The 21,695-nt window shown below is 40.5% G+C and overlaps 1 long non-coding RNA gene across 2 annotated transcripts in view; it reads left to right on the forward strand.

Moving 5' to 3' along the window:
• The window catches only part of LOC142046589 (uncharacterized), a 70,457-nt gene that overhangs the window by 37,776 nt on the left and 10,986 nt on the right, over positions 1–21,695 (forward strand). The window contains exon 2 of one of the 2 annotated variants that reach the window (XR_012655574.1): positions 8,359–8,421. The exons of the other annotated variant lie outside the window; for it this stretch is intronic. This is a non-coding gene — a long non-coding RNA (uncharacterized LOC142046589). The remainder of the gene's footprint in view (positions 1–8,358; positions 8,422–21,695) is intronic. 2 annotated transcript variants of the gene reach the window in all.

Here is a 21,695-nt window from a genome sequence, read left to right on the forward strand (position 1 = left end):
GGTTCCTGTGTAAAAGATTATGTATGTGTGCTGGAAAATGTTCCTAAAATATGTTCAGGCCAAGCAATTTCAGTAGAGAGGGTAAACGAGTTTGTTGTAGACAAATGAATATTGTTTTGCCTGTTTGCCTGTGTTTCCAGTATAAACTGAGCAAAGTGAGGCCAGAGACCATGGAAGTACATTTACATCTAAGGTAAACAAAGTGATTAAGCCAATCAAAAAGGTAAATTGACCAGAAGATGTGGAAAACATCCTGGGTCTACACCTCTGAAGAAGAGAGGAACTTTGAATTTATTTTTCAAAGAATACATTTCAAAACTTTACTGGGAAGGGGAGGAAACCCATCAATTATCCATCACTTAGGGGACAGAGGGGACAGCACCCTCTGATTCCAGGAATGCTGGATCCTCTTGCCAGAAGGGCTGGAGGCTTGCAGTACGTGAAAAAATTGCAGCTTGCTAAAGTCAAGTCTTAAACACTGAAAGTATGTTTTATTTTGTCTGTTTCTAACCATTTTCTGTTTCTGTTATATCTGCTTAGTATCACTTAGATTTCTGTTCTTTTAAAATAAACTTATTTTTAATTTTCCTATAGACCATTTCAGTGCTGTTACAGTGAATTAAGTGTGAGTCCTCAGTTAAACCAACTGGCTGGTGTGTGCACTGGCCCTTTGGAGGCAGCACACTTCATTTCTGTAAATGTACAGTGAGAGGGACTGGACACTACAGAGAGATGTCTCTGGAGAACTGGGGTTCACCGATTGTTGCTTGCAAGGCAAGGTAAAGACTGGCAGAGTCTTGAGGAGTTTGCTGGTGAAGCAGACAGACTGGTGTAGCAGGGAGCCGATGCACAGTCTAGTCTCCAGCAAAGCTCACGCTGAGTAAGGCAGGGGGGTGACACTGGCTTCCAGTTCTCGGTGCCTGGAGGAGAGCATCACAGTTGGGTATATTTTTTCAAGGCCTGCCATGTTTTTTTTTTTCCCACCAGCAGCTGAGGCTGAAATCTAAATCCAAATTAATGAAGCTGCTTCAAAGTTGAAGGGAGGAAGGGAAACCACAGCTGTGAGTCTCAGATCACTGGAGATTCCTGCTTCAAACCCAGTCGATGTCGAATCTCTGGACTTATTTGATTTGGGAACAAGATTTAAAGTATCAGATTTGTAGGTTAGTGGGGGAGGAACATTAAAAAAATTACTAATTTCAGATATCATTTTCATCTTCCTATTTTCTTATACCATCTTTTCAAGCTGCAATAAAATTACCTGAAAACTGAATCCATCTTGAGGAAAACAGAAGAACTTGCACGACTGGCAAATTAATCTGCAAACAGCCCACAGTTCAGTGCATCTTATTTTATTTGGTCAATATTCAGTGAATGAGAGAGGTTCAGAACACAATTTTTTTACTCATTTATTCATACTCCTTTTTTTTCAACGAAGAAAGACCCCCTTGTGATGTATTGCTCTTTTTTGAGAAGTATATTCAGACTAATTACTTTTTTCTAATGATGAAAACTTCAAGTATGGAAGTTTCTTGTGTGTTTGCAGATCAAGCTGGTCAAGACAAAGCAGGGTTGTTTTACCCAATAGGCAGACTAAGCACATGCTGAGGGCACCAGCAAAACAGGGGGCACCAAAAAAAATGAGTTTTTTTTAAAAATTTGATATTTGATATTTCAAAAAGAGCATCGAAGTAGTCATCATGGGAAAAATCAGAACTTTGTTAGACTTCCTTACACTCCACTACACGCTCTTCCCCCATTTTTCTGTTCTCTTTTATTACTTATCCCCACCTAAATCAAGGGGCCGTCCTACTAACGTAGATCAAAATAATGTGAGGAAATCAGATTCTGTCATGTATTGCAATAAATTTGTTTTATTATTGATATATTCTTCTGAGTTATATGTACTTGATTCTTTTTTTCTTTCATATATATATGCATATGAAATAGTGTACGTTGTGTAATTTGGTTTTGCTTTTTTTTTAAGTTCAGATAACTAAGATAAGGGGCAGGATGAAACGTAACCAACTAAGTGGAATACTGAAACGTAAACTGGTGGAAGACAAGAAACAAAAAACTAGTGAAATTTTCCAAAATCTCCCAAAGCTGACATTTTTTTTCAAATCAAATCCATCAGAAGCAACATCTTCTCTCATGTAGCACAGACATCGTTCCAAAACCTCTAGATGTTTCAGAGACTGACCCTTCTTCTATTGGTGAAACAAACACCATTCCAGAACATGTGGATGTGTCAGAGACTGTAACTGATCATCCTATTCCTAGTGGTAAAACAGACATTGTTCTCGAAGGTGTGGATGTGTCAGAGATTGAACCTGCTCATGCTGTAAATAATAGAAGAAAATATCTAATACTCACTGGGAGGCACATACAGTGGCAACAAGTTCAGTTCTGGAGTCCTACTCAAAGATTGGGGATGCATTAGAAAGTATAGCTGAAGATCAATCACAAAAGGGAGAAACTATACAAAATGCAGAAAACATTGCAAACAAGATGCAAGGACTAGAGTTTGTATTCATGTTGACCATGTGGAATGAAATTTTACAATACTTTTACCACACAAGTCACACTCTCCAAGAAAAAGAATTGGATTTGAAAACATGTGCAGACCTCTGTCAATCATTGGCAGACCACTTACACACTTTGAGGAATGATTTCGAAAGATTTGAAGACATATATTTTGATATCTTGCCTGATACTAACTACAAAGAAGCCAAGTCCCGCAAGCAAATCAGGAAAAAACAAGCAAATGATAGCAATGCAACAGAAACAGCATTGAATCCTAGAGACAAATTTCATGTATCTACTTACTACGCTATAATTAATACACTTGAAGCTCATATGAAGAGGAGATCTGAAGTGTACAAAGAAGTATCAAGTAGATTTTCTTTTCTAAACTGTATGGACTTATCTGATGAACAATATTCACAAGGTTCCCAAAAGCTAGTTGACTCATACTCTGTTGACTTGAACATGAATCTCTGTGGAGAGGTACGGTAGTTCCACAGTTATATGCATGCAAAGTTTAATGAAGTAGGAAAAATGAAATTGTCATGTCATAAACAGATAGCTAAGGGTTAATGTCTATTTCACCTGCAAAGGGGTAACCAAACACCTGACCAGAGGACCAATCAGGAAACCGGATTTTTCAAAGCTCAGGGAGGGAATTTCTGGGTGTGGTGTCTTTGTCTCTCTGTGCTCTCTGGCTCTGAGAGTGAACTGTCTCTCTCCAAGCTTGCTAATCTCTGTTTCCAAGTGTAAGAACAAAGGTAGAAAGACAATAGGTTTTTTATATTGTTTTTGTATTTACATGTGTGTAGTTGCTGGAATGTTTTAAACTGTATTTCTTTTTTTGGATAAGGCTTTGTGTATCATTTTTTTCTTTTAAGTCTATAACCCTGTATTATTGTCACCTTGATACAGAGAATATTTTATGTCTTTCTTTCTTTTTATATAAAGTTTTCTTTTTAAGACCTGTTGGATTTTTTCCTAGTTGGAACTCACCAGGGAATTGGTGGGGAGGAAGGAACAGGGGGGAAGGGAAAGTCTCCTTGTGTCAGAGTTGCAAAGCTTACTTTTGCAGGGACTCTGACTGAGGGTGAAAGAAACTTGATCTCTCTGTGTTTGCATTTCAAGGACTTCAAACACGGTATCTCCTAGTGTACCCAGGGCGGGAAGATCTGGAAGGAAGTAAAGAGGGGGAAGGGGAGTTGGTTATTTCCCTTTGTTGTAAGACTCAGGGCATCTGAGTCTTGGGGTCCCCCAGGGAAGGTTTGGGGAGACCAGAGTGAGGCAGGCACTGATTCCTGTCTGGTGGCAGCGCTTTCAGATCCAAGCTGGTAATTAAGCTTGGACGGTTCATGCAGGCACCCACATTTTGGACACTAAGGTTCAGAATTGGGACTTATGCTTATGATAAGTCACATTGATCTTCATGACACAGTATTGAAAGGCAGAATACAATGTGTATTTCCAAATGCAGAGATCGCACTACGTATTTTTCTAACATTGATGATTACTCACTCCTCAGCAGAATGCTCTTTATCTCAACTGAAAAGAATAAAAAACCCTCAGAACAACGTGTCAGGACAGACGTGATTCACTTTCCCTGTTGTTTATGGAAGTGGACATGCTTCGTCGAGTCAGCTTCGGTCAACTTATCCAGAATTTTGCAGTCAGAAAATCTAGAAAGAAGCTATTTTAATTTCAGCATACATGTAAGTTTTGTGTCATTTCGAAAAATAAAATTTTATTTTTCAGTATAGTATTGTTTTTATTTTGAATTACATATGTGGGGGGCACCATAATCTTTTCAGTGCTTAGGGCCTCTAAAGGTCTTAATCCGGCCCTGAGACAAAGCTATTGAAAGGAGGACTGCAGCAGCATAAATGAGATAGGAGGGAGCCATACTAAGCACCCCAAATGTAAATACATTTTGTACAGAAGCCCTGCCTATATTAAGAAATCATTAAAGATGCTGAGCTTGAAAAGTCTGGAGAGTACAAGGAGAACCATCCCCTTTATGCCTCCACACAGGAGTGGGGAACAAATATAATCCCTGCATTCTCTGGGGCAGAGCACGAGCTCTTTCTTTGTATCTCCTTGAAAGGCAATAAATCCTCCTTGAGGTAGAGAGGAGACAGGGCCAAAGCTCTGCCTCCCTACCCACCAGCCAGCTGAGCTGGCCAGGGGCACATGGACCTGCACCTGTTGAAGAAGTGTAACAGCAGGCATGCTGCTCTTGTGTAAGAGAGAACTAGGGAAGGAATTCTACCTGTTGTCCCTGTAGAGTGGTGCAGCTCTGTACTATTCTGTTCCTAGTACCTGGCTATGCCTTAAAGGGACAAAGGTGTCCAAAGCATAGACTGAACATGCAGTTTAAACTGTACCTCCTTGGTTTTATGCATTGTAGTCTTTGATGATGATTGCCTACCACATTATTTCTCAAAAATCCAATATGCAATTTCCTCTACAAATTTAGATGTGTCTGGGGAATACTATGTTTTTGAGTCTTGTATTAAATTTTGTTTTGATAATCGTGCAATAGATCTGTGGACTTGTGGCCAAATCCTGAGTATTTCCTGTTCAGTACTTTGGATTTAGTCATTAAACTTTTTCTATGATTCAGTTCTCTTCTCTCTTAGGTCTGTATCTTAATAATTTTTTTCAGCAAACGTACTATATACATTTAAGAGGAGTTAGTTTAGTTTTGCAGACAGCTATACCGATGTGCAACAATTTATTATATTAAAATGTCAGATGCTGTAACTCAGAGAAACCCACCCACAGATGTCTCTGAAAGACAAAGTCAATGTGGTCAATTTTTTAAACAAAATGAATTTTAAATAGTTACAAGTATGGCTGCTCTTTTGAGCAGCCCTGCCAATTTTTGTGCTTTTATAATCACAATTTGAATATTTTCAAAATATTTTTGCACTCCTTTGTTGCTGTGTGGGAGACCTGCACAAACAGGGGAAGTGACTGTCTGACAATAGAGCGGAAACCATGAAATTGACTAAACACTAACTCACGGGTCGGCAAACTATGGCACATGTGCCAAAGGTGGCACGCAAGCCAATTTTTGTTGGCATGCGGGGTGGGCTGAGCCGCTCAGCCTGCCTTCGCTCTGGGATTCCTGCTGCTGGCCCCTTGCCAGTCGGGATCCCACTGCCGGTCCCTCTCAGTGCCTGCTGCTGGCCTAGGTGAAGGAACCCCAGGCTGGCAGCGGGCTGAGACCCTGGCTGGCAGGAGCCAGCAGCTGAAACCCCAGAGCTGGGAGTGCTGACCTGCTCAGCCTGCTGCCGCTCTGGGGTTCCGGCTGCTGGCCCCTTGCCAGCTGGGGTCCCGCTGCAGGTCCACTCACCTTGCTTCTGGTTGGAGTTCCAGTGCAGGCCCCCTGCCAGACAAGGTACAGGCCTCCGGCCCTGCTCAGCCATACCAGCCACCAACTCCCCTTACCTCAGCTGCTGATCTGGAGTTCCAGCCGGTTAACAACTGATCACTCAGAAGCCTATGTGCAGCTTAAAGTATCCAAAAACATGTCACCAGACATTGGAAAACTCAGCAAGGAAAAGCAAGGGCAAGGATCACACTAAACTAATAAGATCTGCATTTTAATTTAATTTTAAATAAATCTGCTGAAAGATTTTGAAAACCATATAACAGTAGTTTGGTTATATATTATAGACTTAAAGAGATCTTCTAAAAAATGAATTATGGGCATACGAAGCCTTAAATTAGAGTGTATGCAGGAAGACTCGGCACACCGCTGCTGAAAGGTTGCCGACTCCTGCATTAACTAGTGTCAAATGTGAATTCAAACTGGAAAAAGTAGAGGAAAAAGGTATTTTCTTAAATCTCTTTCAATTATATTAATCTTATTAGAATAATATAGTAACCTTGTATTCTTTCTTGTAATAGTAGAAAGTATTGCTATAAGTTGTCAGTGTCCCTTTAACAGTATATGGGCCAGGGGACCAACTAGTATATTTCCCTGCCTTCAATGGAGCTATGGCAGTTTACACCAGCTGAGGATCTAGCTGTCTATTTTAACAATTTTTGCCTGTTACTCATATAGAAATATAACTATTTTTGTATTTTTCATGTGACCAGTTCTCACTATCTCACAGCTCCAATGTTACCCTCGCTGAAGGAAAAAAATACATGTTGTTATACTGTATTGTTGTAGAAATGACCTGGAGCATTTGAAATCTGAACCTGAATCCAAATTTTGCAACTGGACTCTTTTCTTATATGAGCTTAATCAAAACTTCAAACCCAAACACTTCTGAAATTTGGGGTTTCAATCTGGATCCAGATTTGAATTTTGTGGTTTAACAGTCTCGGAATTATATGTTTTTTACATGCTCAAAGCCTGTATAATAAAAGTGTGTATACCATGCTTCCAGCTTGTGCTCACAAGTAAGAAAAAATGAGTTCCACAGCTTTCCCAAGAATCCCCTTGTTGCAGACTACAGCTGGTCAAAAAATTCAAAGTTTTCAATTAAAAACATAATTTTTTTTTAGCAAAAGAATGCCTGTATTTTGAGCAGCTCTGTAACTGGTTGAAAAAATTCAAAATTTGACATTTTTTATGGAAAAGTAGAGACTTTTCTGCAAACATTTTTTTCAGCCAGCTCTTCTGTGGACATCCAAATCAGCTCTAATTAAATAAAATATTTTTAAATTGTCCATTTATATCCTTATTATTGTCCTGTGTAGTGATGTGAAAAAGCGAGTGTGACGTATAGAAAGTGCATAATTAAAAAAGGATTATTATGTGGTTTATACTATGCAAATAATTTAAACTTTGGAAGTGGAACGCTGTGAATGGCAGGAGGAGAAGGATGGTGTGTGGGCTGCCCTGGCTTAGATGACAAAAGGAAGGATCAGAGGTGAGAGGCAGGACTAAAGATGGAAATATGTTGGATGTTTCTGCAAAATGTCATCCTCCAACTTTTGGACGCTCTTGGTGGTTTGCATCTGGGTCCTATTTTATCTGAAGGGCCACAGCTCAGAGATTTTCACATAAATTGTTTCAAGTGTAGCTCATCTCTGTTTCAAATAAGCGGGAGAGCAGTTTTGTTTTTTCAAATCCTCTTTGGGTGGCAAACAACAGACATGTACCATAGACTGAAGGACATGATTTGTTTAACCAATTTATTAGCCTGTGCACTGTATCTCCACATAGATGGTCTGTTAAACAACCTACACATCTATTACTGCTTAATGTACAAGGCATGATACCTATGGGGTGCTGCTGTTCCAGTGGAAGTGACATGTTCAATGTTCAGTACCCCTAATGCTGTGCATTTTGCATAACCAAGCTTTCCTCCCACTTCCCCCCTAAACATTTACATATGTTTAAAGTAACTTAGCAACAAATTACAACTGTCTCTTAAAAATTATGGGAGTTCTCTGATCCCAGCGTGGATTCCAGCTTGGCAGTGGGTCCTACAGCTGATACTGAAGAAATAGGGAAAGTAGTCATGCACTGTAATGCCTCCCAGAACCCTCATCTGTACACTGTAAACTGGTACAAAATCTCTGCCGTACTGCATGCTCTTCCCACATTCATTCCCAATGTATAGCTGGCACCAGCAATCGCAGCAGCTAGTGCAACTGTCTTTCGTCAGCTGCTTTGAGGCTGTGATTTTTTTGTTGCCATCTGGATGTGATTTTAGAGCGTGACACAAGCCTGAAAATGCAGGCATGCAACCGTTAGCTTCTTTTCTCTCTCTGCCATGCACATGCACAATTACAAAAGTTACATTCCTTTGTTAAGAAAACACGATGTACTCTTGTGATTATCTATTTTAATCATTGCTATTTGTTTTACAGTAGAACCTAGAAGGCCCAGATGAAATCGGAGCCCTATTATGCAAGGCTGCCTACAAACACATGGTAAGAAACAGTTCCTATCCCAGAGAACTTGTCGTCTAAATAGATGAATCAGACACATAGCAAGAGGGAAAGTGACTTGTCTGAGGTTACACAGCAGGCCTGTTGGAGAGCCAGAAATAGAGCCTAGATTTCTTGAATCACTAGTCTAGTTCCCTGTCTAATGGGACACACTCCATCGCTGTTATTTATTATTTATATTGTGGTACCACTCAAATGCTCTAGTCAGGGTTAGGTCTTCATTGCTCTAAGCACTGTATGAGCCCAGAGGAAGAAATGGTCCCTTCCTGAAAGAGCTTGGAGTCTAAGTGCTTACGTACATAGGAAGGTTGCACCAGTTTAACTTAAGGTGTGAGTTTTGAACTGATTTACCTGAACTGGTGTGGACACTCTTTAACCACATTTCTTTTGCTTTGGCTTCAGTTGATTAGGGTGCAGTTTAAACTAAACCAAAATAAGCCGTTCTAAAACTGAAATAAGTGTGTCCACCTGAGAGTTTACTCCAGTTTAACTCAATTGGGTTTAAAAAGATTTTACATTAAATTAGCACAACTTCTGCATGTAAACAAGGCCTAGGTATGTGTAACTTTACTCCCAGGAATAGTCTCATTATTGGCTGCAGGACTGAAACCTAAAAAGACAAGACAAAAATGACAGACCACTAGAAAATCAACAAACAAGCAAAATGTGGTGATGTTAGGTTCTGGACTTGTCTTTTGCCTGTTCACAAACAGGTTGTGCCCTGGCCTTACACTGACTGTGCAGGGCAGTAATAACTTGTCTGTTATATAATACTCTTCATCAGCAGATCTCGAGGCATAGGCACATGCACTGATTTTAGGAGGGGAGAGATAGCTTGGTGGTTTGGGCATTGGCCTGCTAAACCCAGGGTTGTGAGCTCAATCCCTGAGGGGGCTATTTAGGAATCAGCGTAATAATCTGTCTGGGGATTGGGCCTGCTTAAAGCAGCGGGTTGGACTAGATGACCTCCTACAGTCCTTTCCCTCTATGATTCTTCTGTCTGGGTGGTTGCTTCACCCTGAGACCACACCCTTTCCTCCAAGCAGGTGAATGCTGAGCACCCAATAACTTTTTTTCTGTGGGTGCTCCACTCATGCAGTTGGCACCCATATCTCAAAGCCCTTCACGGTCTTTAATGTATTTATTTCGCAGCACCCCTGTGAGGTAGGGAAAGGCTATTAGTCACATTTTACAGAGCAGGAACTGCACTGTACTTTATGTATGACCTAAGGTCAAACATGAAATCTGGGGTAGAGCAAGGAAATGAACACAGGTCTCTCAAGTTCTAGCTTTGCGTTATAACTACTGGACCATCTTTCCTCAGCCACCTTAGGCTTGTAGTAGACCCGCCTGGATCTTGGGTCCAGGGAGAGAGAGACAAGCAGGGGCTTTGCTGGGAGGGGACTCGGGGAATTAGAGCAGTCACTGTCATGACTCTGCCTCTTTCTCCTTTCCCCACTCATGCCCATACTGTGCCCCAGCAGAGGTGACTGGATGCAAAGGGCAGAATACATTGAGTCTTGTAAATGGCTGATGCAAGATCCCTGCTGTGGAAAATGGAAATTCCAGAGGAACTGAGATTCTAAGATGACTCTGAGACACAACTATTTCTTGGTGTTCCATATTTGGGACTGAGCCTAACAGCACAATCTATCCCTATTTTAGTTTGCCTTTAAACCTTGCATATTTACTAGTTTTCATTTTGCTCTAACATGCTCATTTTTATTTTAATTTGTTTTGTATTCTTAAAATCATTGCCTATTGTCAGATTAAAAATCAATTTTCTTTATAACCCTTATCAATTTACTATATTAAAAAAAAACCCTGTTTTCCATTTGTTGTTTTTTATCATCTTTTCCTTATTCTGAGTTATGATCTCATGGTATAAGAAACATTTCTTCACTGCATTGTGAGAATGTGAAATCTCATTCATTTCTGCTTTTCTAGATCATAGGAACATAACCTGTGTAACCAGGGAGCAACTATTTCTGACAAAAATAAGCAGCAATTCTGTTTATCATTTGTTTACTTTGTGCCTGAGCTGTTCCCAAACTCCATTTCTTTTGTAGGCATGTGGTAGTGTTAATGAGGTGTTAATGGGTTTGTAGGAGAGGCGATTATAGAAGTTTGGCTTTAATCAGTGGTGTTATTTTCATTTTCTTTGCTATGAGAGGCTGTTTACACCACAAGTGGTTGTTGGCTTACTCCTGCAGCTGGGAGAACTTTATAAAACAACGTGGGGGTAAAACTCCCACTGATTTCAATGTGGCAGTATTGATCCTTTGATTAGAATGTTTGAAGAGCAAAAATGTTTTCCCAAGACACACAAGTTTTGTACTGCTTTAACTAGCGGTTTGAAACTTGTATAGTTAAGGTATTACAATCCCTTCGTATATATGCAATTATACCAGCATAAAGGTATAACTATAGGGGGATAAGCTACACTAGTATAACTGTGTGCACAATAGCGTTTGTATCTATTTTAAACATGGCACCCTGAGCAGAAATAGTTAAATCAATACGTAATCTATGTGCAGACAGGATAAAAGTTCCGAGGTTTATAACCATTAGGTAAGCATCACCAAGGTACAAAGTCAAAACAAGGCATCTGAAGTATGATTTTTGAGGGTGACAAAACGTTAACGTTGTCTTGTTGTGCATTTAAAAAAATGTCTTTAGCCCTCTGCCTTGTGAAGACAGCTTTGAATTTGAATATATAATGTAAATTGGAAGCTTCTTATTGTGATTTCTAAAAATCAGGGTTGATTCACACTTCATTCTCCATCATTACCCACATCTGCTCCTTGGGACTCAGGAAACTGGGAGCCAAGAGACCCATGGACTTCTATTAGGGTTGTGAAAAGGAGGATGTCTTTGGGTTTTGTGTTAACTTGGTGGGAAATTGTCCAAGTGAAATCGGTCATGGAAGATGGCACAGTTGAACTCAGAACTGTGCCAGTTTTTTGAAAAATAACCTCATTTTAGTTCAGTGTCAATTAAGCATGTTTGAAATGGTTTGCTGTGGGGCCCTAGCAATAGGGGAAATGGAATTGTGCGGGTTTTGTGAGGTTTGCTCCTCACCAGAGAAGAGTATTTGCAGTTAGGGAACTTGGAACAATTGCTTGTTTTTCAATAGTGGTGTTCTCACCCTTTTAGAGCAAACCATGTTTGAATTAAGTGCAGATAAAACTTCTGACTGGTCCTCCTTGGAAGTTAGGGAGGAAAAAATGTATTGGCATTTGCTCACACTATACTCACAAGCAGAAGATGACGCCAAGCTAGAATGAAGACTCAGTTGAAAGCAATGTTTCAGTCAATATGGTGTTGCAGCAGGGATTCCTGATTTTCCATCCAGTGACCCAGATGTCACACCCAGGACAGACAAGCTCTCATAACTGTTCTGATACCTAAGGGATAACTGATGAAAGGGAGAACCTGTCATCACTGAAAAAAGATCCACTCCTAATGAAAAGAAGTTGAGGGAAAGAAGAGAGATTTGCCAGAACCAAGCATTGAATCCAGAGACCTTTAGGGTATATGTACGCTGTGATCAAAAACATGCGGCACCGAGTCTCAGAGCCCAGGTCAGTTGACCTAGGCCCATGGGGCTTGGGTTCTGGAGCTATAAAATAGTTGTGCAGACATACAGGCATGGGCTGAAGTCATGTTTCTGAGACCCTCCCTCTTTGTGGGGTCTCAGACCCCGGCCTCCAGCCCAAGCCCAAATATCTACACTGCAATTTTATAGCCTCACATCCTACGCCCTGCAAGTCTGAGTCAACTGACCTGGGCCAGACACAGCTGTGCCACAAGTCTTTTATTGCGGTGCAGATATACCCTTAGATGTTGAGGGAAAGAAGAAAGCTTTGCCAAAACCAAGCATTTAATCCAGGGCTAATGCTCTTCCAAACAAAGTACTTTGGCAGCTGTTGTGGTCTGATTCTCTTTAAGGCATCACAGATGTAGTCATTCTACCCAGAGGATGTAGTGAAGGTTGGGCTTTTCCCCTTCTTGCTTGGTTGATTTACTTTTACACATCATTCCTGCAGCTCCTACTTTTTGTTAGGAAAAAAAATGAGACTGGATGAAAGACCCCAGACTGCAGAGGCTGCTGGTGTCAAAGCACAAACTTCTGCGTGGTCACTTGCTCATCACCTTTTGTTTAGTGGGCTGTGTCAAAGCATAGGCTTCTGAAAAGGTTCTGCCTCACCTCCTCTTGTGTTCAGGGTTGATATTAAGTCATGGGCCTCTGTAAATTGACTATCTCACCCATCTCAAGAGGCCTCTTTTTTGTTCCTTGTCCCCATATGTGAGACAATCAGAACCCTTGATGAGCAGCAGTAAAAGACTGTTCCTGTCTGGTTTTGCACAATGAATCTTTCATGTATTAGGCATAGTAATTGCTACTCTAGAGAAACTGGGCAATTGAGCTTATTCAGGACCCCTGAGGCTTATTGGTTGTATTGGATTAACTGGTAGGGGGGGAAGAAACAAGAAAGTTAAGTTGATGAAATAACAGAAATGGGGATCACACATCTCAATGGCTGGGAAGCGGAGGAGGAAAATCTACTTGCCAACTGTCAAAGAATGAATTTTTCTCTTCCCTGAAGTTGAAGCAAAAGCCATAGTATGTCTGCCTGATTACGGACTGAGGAGCATTCATGCAAATGCTATGCTAGAGAAACTTGGCTGACCACCAGCTCTCAGACATGAAAGTTCATTCTTGTCTGAGGTTTAAACTTGCTGCTTGGGATTTTTCCTGACCTTCCCATTCCCCCTGTATCTCCTTCTAGCCTCTGTCTCTCACCAAAACATCAGAAGTAGGACAAACCCACACAGGCACCTTGTTGCTTGCTCAGTCTTTGTTCTGCACTTGCAAGCACCAACAGTGGAAAATAGGCAGGTGGAAGCTGGTGTCGTGATCCATATGAAGCTCCATGCTGTGTGGCAATATGCTAAGCTGCAGCTCTCTGAGGAAAGGGCAGGGCTCTTCCCCAAAGAGCATGCCTTTACTTAGCACTGATGGCCCAATGATGGCAAGAGAGAATTCTCTTGCCTTGTTCCTTCCCCAGCATGGCCCTGAAGTCCTTACTTGAATGGCACCGCCATCCTCCAATGGGAGGAGATAGAGCAATAGGAAGCAGGGTAGAATTTCTTCCCAGATCCCTAGCCAAATTGGCCTCTGGACTGGCCCTTTCTTGCTGCTAGTTGTGGAGTGGTGGCTCCATACAAAGAAGAAGCCTGCTGGCTGTAGCAATAGCCCCAAGACCTCTTGCCTTCTTGGTAGCTCTCTGGTCTGGCCATCTTGTGAAGGGCCTAGATCTCACTCCTGGATGAGGCAGAAGGTGGCTAGGCTTATCCATCATCCACTGTGGATCACACTCCTTGGAACTGTCAGCCTTTGCTTCTGGTTAAATGGGGTCTGGCCCCAATGTCATGTGTCTGCAGCTTGGTAGCAGAACCAAACTGGGCAGTAAGTAAACAAACAAAAAAGTGTATCTGTCTGTCTCTCTTTGTATACATGCACACGCGCACACACACACACATACACTCACTCACTCTCACACACACTCTGTCTCTCTCTCAGGAAAATTATTTTACTGCCAAGAAGCCTCCTGGATTTATAGACTGCAGTAATAAACCGACATAGCTCTACTGAAGTCAATGGAGCAATACTGATTCATACCATCTGAGAGTCTAATCTGTAGATTATATTATGAAAATGTTAAGAACTTAATTTTATTTAACTAAATGAACTTGATTATATGAAATATATACAATTTTTGAGCGATCAATGTTTCTTTAAGTCTGTAGATCATTTTAGAATGTATCTGTGCTAGGCAAAATAAGAACCTAAGAACAACCACACAGGGTCAGACCATTTACCTAAATGTTCTGTCTTCCATCAGTGGCCAGTGCCAGATGCTTCAGAGGGAATGAACGGAACATGGCAATTATCAAGTGATCCCTTCCCTGTCATCCAGTCCCAACATCTGGCAGTCAGAGATTAGATACACCCAGAGAATAGGGTTGCATCTCTGATCATCCTGGCTAATAGTCGTTTATCAACCTATCCTTCATGAACTTATCTATTTCTTTTTTAACCTGTTATTGTATTGGCCTTCCCCACATCCTGTGGCAAAGAGTTCCACAGGTTGACTATGCTTTGTGTGAAGAAATATTTCCTTCTGTTTGTTTTAAACCTGTTGCCTATTAATTTCATTGGGTGACACCTAGTTCTTGTGTTATGAGAAGGAGTAAAGAACACTTCCTTATTTACTTTTTCTACATCAGTCATGATTTTATAGATCTCTGTCATATCCCCCCTTCGTCATCGCTTTTCCAAGTTGAAAAGTCTTATTAATCTCTCCTCACATAGAAGCTGTTCCATACCCCTAGTAATTTTGCTGTTCTTTCCTTTACCTTTTCCAATGTCAATATATTTTTTTCTGAAATAGGGTACCACATCTGCACACAGTATTCAAGATGTGGGTGTACCATGAATTTATATAGAGGCAAGATAATATTTTCTGTCTTATTGTCTATCCTTTTCCTAATGATTCCCAACATTCAGTTTGCTTTTTTGATTGCTGCTGCACATTTTGTGGATCTTTTCAGAGAACTATCCATAATGACTCCAGATCTCTCTTTTGAGGGATAACAGCTAATTTAGAACCCCCGCCCCTCACTTTATATGTATAGTTGGGGTTATGTTTTCCAGTGTGCATTACTTTGCATTTATCAACATTGAATTTCATCTGCCATTTTGTTGCCCAGTCAGCCAGGTTTGTGAGAGGTCTCTGTCTTGCAAATGCTTGCTCCCAAACATAGCGCTTACTATCATGAGTAGTCCTGTTGAAGTTAATGGAACCAGCTATGGCTGCAATGCACTTAATAATAATTGTTTGCAGGATAACTGAGTTCTAAAATTCGATTGCAGTACTGTTAAAAGAAAAGAAATCTGACATATCTTGTAATTAGAATAAGGGGCGGGGAGGGAGGAGAGAGAGAGAATTGTATATTTGCTCCTAAGTGTCACAAATAAATATTAAAATCTAACAAAGAGGCTAGACTATAGGAATCCTAAATACAAAGAGTGATTCTATGTACCTAGTGAGTTTATGTAAAATCACTGACCTTGATCAGAGGATAGACCTCTTTAACACAATCAATACAGGTGCAATCCGATAAGAACATTCTACTGTTTTATTAAAGTGCATCTAATTCAAAACTCAATAACTCTCACAAATCCTTAATCAGAGAAGACATCCTGGGAGGTATTTAGGTGAGTGATCTTATAACTCTTGCTCTCTCCTTGTTAGGATGGCATTTTACAGATATACATGTCTGTTTCCTCTTTGCCCTCTCTGCAATAATTCTCTCCGTTTAGCTGCATGGTTTTGTTGACTGTGATGCGTTTAGCAAGTTTTTTTTATTTAGAGAGGCTGAGTCAAGTGTCAGTCTTTGCTTACCTCATCCCTGAGCATGGCCAAGCTTGTAAAGGGCAGATCTATTTTCTTTAATGGCATATCGGGGCCTACAAACTCGTACGCAGCATATAAGTATTGCTCTGGAGGGGGGACTCCATTCACACTTCCTTTCTCACCCAGGGTGATCAGGGCTCAATAAAAATAATCTCTCCAGGTGCTGCATTATGTGACAGTTTAAATAAAATGAAAGCAGAATGCAATTATTGTGTTTCTGGAAATGATTTTAATAAAAATGATACACATTGAATAAGACAAAATAAGCACAAGTTGGAGAGTTCCACCTGCACTGTTTACTCTGAGGTAATTATTATCCTTTCCAGATGATCCTCAGCATGCCCCACGATAATGTAAAAGAAATCGCCATTTGGAACAGTTGAACTGACGTTCACAGAAGGCAGATTGAGGGCATTAGGTCTTTGGTTTAAGTGCAAACAACTGCACACAGTTAGCTATATGCACGGCTCATGGCTTTTGCCCATACAGCACTCCAGGCTTTTGGGTACAGACCATATTTTTAAAGAAATCTAATAGGTTTTCAGATTTAACCTCTAACTATAGACTACGCGCAGTCACAGAGATCCAGCCAGCTCCATGGTCACTATCGCAGCTTCAGTACAGCTGTAGCCTCCACAACAGCTGTGTCCCTCCCTGGTGTTTGGCCAGTAGGTCCCCCCCTTTCCCCTCCCCCTTTAATAGAGATCCAAGACAGGGAATTCAGGTTCCAATTCCATCCTACCCATCTCCAAAATCTGGGGGTGTTTGTAATGACCCCAGCAGGTAATCAGAGGGACTAGAGCTCAGGAACCTTCATCACCAACAAGACTAGCACCATTACTAACTCCATTAGTAAATGTCCGTTCTTATCCATTATGTGCACTAGCAATTGGAAGCAGACAGGACACAGTTAGGACCCGCAGCACCAAAAGGATAGGTCCTACAGCTAAAGCTTGGCAACTTGCAGGGAGAGTGGGTAACATGCTGGCTGAGTTTTAGCGCAGCTGATAACCCTTTATTGGGAGCTGTTGCATTTGCATCTTAAATTCTACTTTAGGATTTTGTCTAGTTGCAAGGCAGCTCTAGCGACTAAGCTAGCTCAAGGCCAATTTGTTTAGCTAAGGAGGAGTTCTCCTATTTAACTCTCAGCATGCTTGGACTTTTTACCATTTAAGTGTTAGGGATGGGGTGTCAAAAATACAGCTGGAGCTGAGAGTAAAACCTTTATGAGAGGAACATAAGATGAGTTGGAAGGAGAGAAGCATCTATGCTGTGCTATAAAGCAGGAATGAGAATTTTTTCAAAGGCTTGGTGTGGAGAAACTTTTGCTATTAATTTGAGTGTGCAAGTCAGAATCATGCTGCTTTTGCTACAGAAGATCAATTTATGTGCAGACTAGCAGCTGTAAGGGGAAGCCAGATAAACGAGCCAGGGAAGTGGTTGAGACTTCATCCATTAATGTCTTCGTATCAAGACTGGATACCTTTCTGGAAGATATGCTTTAGCCAAACACAAGGTTCTGGGCTCACTACGGTTAACTGGGTAAAATTCTATGGCTTGCGTTATACAGGAGGTCAGATTAAATGATCTAATGGTCCCTTCTCTCCTTAAACTCCATAAATCTGTGAACCCTCTGCAAGGACTATATATTTGCAAATAAAAATGGATTAGGATAATTTAGCAGTATAGGCCTTGAATCCGATTTTACTGGTGTAACTTCATTGTGCTAAGATCATAAATGAGGTTGCAGCTAGGTCCAATATATAAAGTATAAAGCACTGTAAGTAAATTCTTCTCATTGTCACCATCTTCTCCATACTGCTTGTGGATTGTTCCTCTCCTAGCCGGTCTGAATGGTTCTTATGGCAGTCCAGTACTGTGCAACCCAGTCTTCAGTGGAAAAAATATGTCAGCCTTACAGATCTCAATCACTCAAATTTGATCATTGAGTTATAACTGAAAAACAGCCCCTTGTGGGGTGGAACAGAGCAACTGTTTAGCAGTACCCATGCTCCTACCCAGCAGTTTAGGACAGGAAGAGAAAAGCATCATTTTCAAATTGCAATAGACTGAAAGATTGTTGGGAAGGGAGACCAGCATGTTAGATGCTTTATTTTGTCCACAACTACATACAGCAGTTTTATATTTATCTAATACGGCCATGCTCTGTGAACAAGTTCTGCACTTATGCCACAGTGGTTTGGCTGTAAAGAATTCCTACCCTGGCTGGAAAATAAGGATACTAGAGAGCTAATTAAAAATGGGAATTTGAGATACACAACAAGACTTTAAACTCTGCTAGCATTTAATGGAATCTGCTGTGGTGCTAAAATAGTATTTCACCCCCTGTCATTTTGACATGAAAAACATTAGAGAATATTTGATTTTACTGTGGAACAAATTATGGTAATAATGAGTCTTTGAGAGAAAAAATGTGCACAAACTGGTACAATCTCATTTAAAATGTGCATGTTAAAATAGAGTATATACATGAGGAGATGGCTGTTACTTAATCAACAGATATTTTATGAGATGTATGCCCTTTCAGTGTTGTGTTTGACAATTCTTGCTAACATTAGCTATCTAAATCCCACTCCTATTGCATGCACTGTCAGCCTATATATGTTATGGGTGTCAGAAGCATGTGAACAGTCAGACTGCAAGTCCTGTTAGTCAATCAAGAATTCAAGGTGGTGTCAGAGCTCACTGGGCAAATAACTTCCCGCTATATTTGTTGTTTGACAGGGTGAGGGATTGGTGATTTCCATACAAACTGGCAACTAACTCCCACATTCCAATTCTGACCTTGACTCTTTCTGTGACCTTGGGCAAGTCATTTAACTTGTCTGCCTCCATTCTTCTGCTTGTAAAATGTAAATAATCATACATATCTCACAGGAGCATTGTGAGATTCAGTTAGTGAGACAGATTCAGTGATGATAGGACCTGCTCCAGCTCCCACTGAAATCAATGGAGAAACCCCTGATGATATCAGTGGGGTGGAATCAGACCCGTAATGCTGGGAGGTGTGCATTACACTTCCTTGCACCACCAAGCACCTTTTGCTACAGGGAAGCGTCACTGTGAGGGAATGGAGGTGGTTTCACCATCACTGTCTTCCTTCAGGGTTCTCTCTGGCTACAGCAGCTTTAGTTTATGGCCAAAATGTCATAAGTGCCCTACCAGGGGAGTCTGCTGAAGGAAAGGAGTGAATCAATGCACTCCTGCTCCCCAGGCCACGGCCCTTTTTTAAGTAGTCCTGTCCACTTTTCGGACTGTGCTGGTCCCTATATCTCTCCCCTCCACTCCAGTGCAAGTTAGGCAGTGGACCTCTCTGCAGTTATAAACTCCTCCTCATCAGACCTTCTAATTCTTTGGTCTTTCACTAGTATTTACCTTCATAAAACCCTAGGGAGAATTTGTCCCAGCCTTTGTAAAACACTATGTAAGTCTTAAGCACTATTCTTATTCATCACCTGCTGATTATGGATGATAATTATGGAAGGTTCTACTTAAGGAAAAAAATGCACTAAGATTTTGCTCAGTTGTAAACCAGAAACAGTCACAACAAATCATATATGCTGTGTTGTTGTATCCATGTTCATCCTAGGATATCAGAGAGACAAGGAGGGGGAGGTAATATCTTTCATTGGACCAACTTCTGGTAGTGAGAGAGACAAGTTTCAAGTTTACACAAGCTCTTCTTCAGAACTCTTTGTAAGCTCAAAAGCTTGTCTCTCTCAGCCCCAGAAGCTGGTTCAATAAAAGATATTACTTCACCCACCTTGTCTCTCTAACAAATCATATGGTCCTTTAAAGTATGAAATAAGTATGTAATTATGGGTCTTTTTTGTGGATTAGGTCACTTTACATTAAACAGGAATATCTGTAAGACAAATGCAACAGGTCCTTTTAAGAAAAATCTGACCTCCCCTCCCCAGAATGAGAGTGGGAGATATGCCATTTTATTTGGCTAATCAGCGCTATATTAATATAAACTAATTAACTGCAAATGTTTAAGCAGTGAACACCAAATGAGAGGACCTGTTTTATAGCTGGGAGGGCTTGTTTTTATAAAAGCATCTAAAAATAAAAATCAAGAAAAGTGAGTGTATGTGTGCGCGCACTTCCGTTTTCCAGTAAGGTTTTATATAAGTATATTACTCTGACTAATTAAACACATTCAGGCTATGAACATCTGACAAATTTTTCTGCACTAAACAAGCCTATCTTTTTAAAGTCCCATATAAAATCATTATGACTGATGCAGTCAGTGGCCTTGTGTTTAAATAGATTTTGGTTTGGAATGTGGGTCACTGTGGTGTAGGCTCCTGGGTTTACATGGCATGCAAATGCAGGCAAAAGAAAACAGTAAATGTGAGCTGCCAAGAGATCTTATAAAGAATTTGCATGAAATCTTACTGATAAATAGAATGGGGAAGGCAGACACCTTAATGGAACCTTTGATTTTATCGGCATGGTTAGCAGCTGTCCTAGCCAAAAACGCAGGAAGCATTTAATATAATCTTTCTGTATAATGTAATCAGACTGTATCTGAGGGATATCTTACGCTACTCTGATCGTCAACGATTAAGTTGGTCAAGGACAGTCAAATTGTTTTATTGCACATAACTAGGCGTGGCAGAATTCAGTTTTTCTAAGTAATTTGGATGGATAATATCGATGTTTATTTGTAAACTTTTTTTTTATCAATTTAAATGTTCACAGTTGTGTGAAATTACAAGGGGAAGGAGTCAAGATCAAATGTAAAAATATACAGAGTAAATATCCTTAAATCAAACTCTAATAAATTCACAACTAGCATTTTTCTTACTTTATCTATCTATAAATTTCTATTATCATTACTGGAAATATTTTTTGTCAGTGTGTATGTGTACTGTGAAATCAACGTTTACCGACATTTACCGATATAAATTGAATCCTTCCACTCTTAGACATAACTTGGCAAAGACTAAGGAAAATGTGTATGAATTTAATGACGCAAAGCTTTTATTACTTACCCAACTGGTGATTTTTAAAATGTACTTGCTTGCCTTCATGTCAAATGCAAAGTGAAATAGATGGTTTTAAATATTATTAGTTGGAGAGAGCAAGAGAAAGAACAGCAGTCCTCTGATGTCAGCCTGCAAATTGGTCTAAAGAGGACCTGATGGCAAACAAAGACTCCTAGAAATCCCAGGACAGCTGTAAAAGATGAGACTATAGGAATAGTGTCATTCCATGTAGGACAGCGTTGAAATTACATGACAACTCTATGCAAGGGATAGTAACCACACTGTTGAAGAATGGAAATCTGCCCTTTAAGAATATGTGCCTTCTAATGGAAGTCTCAGGAGAAATCCATTTTAGATAACCAAGAGCTGAGGATGCTGCAGATCATCTGCCTGCCTTGTTTAATCTCTCTCTAATGTAGAGAAGTCCATAGGAATGACTAAGGGGATCGAGGGATTTGGAAGGTGAGAGCACTTGATTTGGGAGAGAACTAGTAGGTACTTCTGAAATATGTTCCCTGTCTAAGGGAAGGAAGCAGTTTCCAGAATCATCATCTGTTCATCAATCAAATGCAAGTCAGGATTACCTTTTCTATTTCAGCAGCAGAGAATCCTGTGGCACCTTATAGACTAACAGACGTTTTGGATCATGAGCATTCGTGGGTGAATACCCACTTCGTCAGATGAATGTAGTGGAAATTTCCAGGGGCAGGTATATATATGCTAGCAAGCAAGCTAGAGATAACGAGGTTAGTTCAAT

The sequence above is a fragment of the Chelonoidis abingdonii genome, chromosome 3 (assembly GCF_003597395.2).
Source record: "Chelonoidis abingdonii isolate Lonesome George chromosome 3, CheloAbing_2.0, whole genome shotgun sequence".
Taxonomy (NCBI): domain Eukaryota; kingdom Metazoa; phylum Chordata; order Testudines; family Testudinidae; genus Chelonoidis; species Chelonoidis abingdonii.